Genomic DNA, 3,750 nt, shown 5'->3' on the forward strand with positions numbered 1-3,750 from the left:
AAGTTTATTTAAATCGTTCTCTCTGAATCATTGTTTGGTTCATGCACACAGTGCATTTCACCAGTGACAACTGGCAAGAATCTCACATTCTTCCAGGCTTTTTTTTTTTTTTTTTAAAAGCAATGTCTTAAAGCTATGGTTGCAAAGCCTTGAAACTATTACAAATTTAGGTTGGATATTGGAAAAAACTCTCTCACTAGGAGGACAGTGAAGCACTGGAACAGGTTACCCAGAGAGTTGGTAAAGTCTCTATCCTTGGAGGTTTTCAAGACCCAGCTAGACAAAACCCTGGCTGGGGTAATATAGTTGGGGCTGATCCTGCTTTTGAGCAGGGGGTTGGACTAGATGACCTCCTGAGGTCCCTTCCAACCCTAATTTTCTGATTCTGTAACTTATTCTGAATGACTTAATTTCGGTAGGTCTTTGGTAATAGGGTGCAGTTCAAGGGGTGTGCATGTATGTATGCCTGAGGGAAACAAAAGACAGGACAAGGGGAAATAAGTCTCATGTTTCAAATACTGTCACTCCAATATACCACCACGGGGTAGAAACTAATGGCCTGCTGATCTGAGCAACGCTTAAGTAACCTTGAGTAGTATACCTATTCATGCAGTGCTTAAAAGGGCAAACATGTTCTAGCTTTACAGAAACACGTGGATCAAAAGGTGCAGTCATACTAATCAATACTCTTCTACTGCTGAAAATCTTTCATTGAAAGTCTTCTTTTTTGAATTGTATAGGGCAAGATAGTCAGCTAAATGAGGCTTGGAGTGAAAGGGATGTGGACACAATGTCTATCCTTTATTTCATTTCCAAAACCTCATAGCTGTAATTCAGGAAGAAACTCTGCACAGTGTAGTTCATAAAAGAACCTATACTCACTTCCTTGACTAGTTGCTTCCAGCACAGCCTTCACGTTACATATGTTAGTGTTCAATGACTGTTTGTGAAATGACTTCTTCTTTTAGCTAGAAAATAGGTTTTTGTATAGGCAGTTTTACTTTGAACTCCTTGAAGTACAAAACCATGACATGAACAGGGACACCTTTTTTGTACAATTGAGAATTTTTCTTTTCCTTAAAAAGGAACACCTGGCCTTTTTGAGTGGTTGTCCATGCAGATTTTGTGCAGGATGCAAATGCACCCCATCTATTCAGCACTGGTTTCCTTTGAATATTAGTGGCCATGGGAGCCATCCTTGTACCTTGAACCCACACAACCACTATAATACTACAATTTTAAGGGGCCTCAGGCCCTTCACCCTCAATTGCTAGTCTTTTTTCTTACTGCCCAGGGTTATAGGACAGAACCCTGCAATATTTACGTGTCTTCACCTACAACAGTCAGAGCTGCTGTTAGTGTTACTTAAATAGTTGTCTGAGTAATCTTAGTTTTCTATTCTAAAATCTTCCTTATTAACGGCAGCATCAGAAAAGAAGCCCATGTCTTACAAAAGTTCCTCATACTGGGACAGTTATTCCCCTATGGGAATTAAAATAAACTATATTCAAATAAAGCACTTTTATACCAACGTAACTTTCTATTATTAATAAAGTTCATATCCCTAACTAGCAGTTAGCCATATAAAAACTAGATGTGGAGTAGGTCTTATTGCTTGTGTCTTTCATAACGGAAACTTCCTACTTCTGATTCTGAATGCCACTTTATAAACCTCAGAGGCTTGAGGGGAATTTTTAATTAGAATGCTTATACCAGGGATCCTGTTTTTCTCTGATTTAAAAAAAATCCCCGATTTTCAGTTAAAAAGAGTAACCCAAAATCCACGTTTTTCCATGCTTGAAATGAAACACCACTAAAATATAGATAATTGTGGATTTTGGGTTACTTATTTCAATCCAAAAATTGGGGATTTTTTTTTATCAGAGAAAACCAGGATCCCTGCTTACGACTGACATATCTGGGACAGTGCTGCTGGACACAGGCACAATACCTGAGTATGTGCATCTGCTTCTATTGAGAAGGCCATTTCTGTGACCAAGAAGTTTGAAAGCTGGGAAGGTGACAAATACTTACTTTTCACTATGATATGTTGCCCTTGTCACCTATGAGAGATCCTGTAAAAAGTCAGCGGTTTGCTGATTTTTATCTAAGCTAGTTTTGAAATACTGGTGCTTGAACCAGGAATAACATTTGGAATAAAAAATATGGCAATTTATACTTTAAAATTAATACAGCTTTTTAAAATGAATTGCAACAATAATTTAAACCATTGATATAATTAGTTAATGATAGAGAAGTGTGTGGCAGTTGTGTTTCATGGCTGTGTTTCATGGTTTGAGAGGTAGTAAAAACTCAGAGTGAGTCCCTTTACAGATACCACTAAAAAGTCAGGATCTGAAATGATGGTTGAATAATGGCATTTTAAAAACCTTCTTTAAATGAGTCTCATTTCATACTTCAGTGAAGGAACTACAATAAGAAAAGACCAAGATGCTTAAGCTGAAGTGAATGATTCATAAAAATCATACTTGACCCTATTAAACACTTAAAATGACATTTTGGCAAAAAAATAGGTGGCTAAAATGTTGCTTCTTGGCATGAAGCTGTCCTACTAGGAAGCCTAGGGACACGCCTCGACGAGCGCACATGTGCAGTTTGTGGCACCTCAGAGCAGTTTGAGGTGCTACAAACTGCACGTGGCACATGTGCACCCATTCACCATGCTGCTAATTAGCAGCATGGTGGGGTTTTTTGACACCAGGAGATCCATGGTAGCAGTGTGCACCACCAGAAAGGGAGCCTGTTCAGCCGGAGCCACACTCTGGCTGCTGGCCAGCAGCCAGCTCAGCACCACTGCAGCCCTGGGAGGCCCCTAGGACCCTAGGTACAGCTGTGGTGCCAGCCTTGCCTACCCTACCTGGGTCACTTTGCCACACACCTGAGAATATCTGCTCACTGTAAAGCATCAGCTCAGGGTTGTGTAGATTCTGTCTCATGCATGAAAGTAAGATAAGTCAGCAATGGTTTCTGTAGCACTGGCTGCACTGTTGTATGCATCTGGCTAGTACTCGTCACCTCTCATAAGAGGAAATATTAACATACTCTGATCATAGTGGTCCCAAGTCCTAGGGCTATGCAAAGCTTTGGGTGGTGATTCGATTAGGAGGAAATTTGGCTTGATTCGGTGGCCAAATCTCTGAATCTGAATTGAATCAGGACCAATTTAAACGTCCGAATTGATTCAAAGCTCTCCAAATCTTCGGAAAAGATTTGGAGAGCTTTTATGATTTGGGCAGTCCCCAGTGGCTGCAGCCGATGCTGAGCTGGTAAGTACTGTGGGGGGGGGAGGTGCAAGGGGACCATGTGGGGACCCCTGCCAGCTCCCTCTGGTCTCTGAGCCCCCCTTATCCCCCCTACTCCTCCAGCCCCTACCATGGCTGCCCTGGCGCACCCTAGCTCCTGGTACTTTAAAGAAAAGCCCCGGTGCTCACTGGGTGCTGCCAGGCGGAGCTCAATCCCCACTGCCCCACGCCGCATGAGGGGCTCTGCACAAGCCCCCAGCACCCCCGCCATGGGTGCCCTGCCGGGGCCAGCTCTGGCCCTTTAAGAAAAAAAAAAAGAAAAGCTCTGGGACTGTCTGTGCCTGCAGTGGCCTTGGGGCTTTGGGGGCTTGTACAGAGCCCCCCATGTGGCATGGGGAGGCAGCGGGGATTGCCCCCACCAGCAGGAGTGATGAGTTCGGGTTTTTTTTTGTTTTTTGTTTTTTTTCTTAAGGGGCCAGAGCTGGCC

This window comes from Gavialis gangeticus, unplaced genomic scaffold, assembly GCF_001723915.1.
Source record: "Gavialis gangeticus isolate Ggan-Ray unplaced genomic scaffold, GavGan_comp1, whole genome shotgun sequence".
Lineage (NCBI taxonomy): Eukaryota > Metazoa > Chordata > Crocodylia > Gavialidae > Gavialis > Gavialis gangeticus.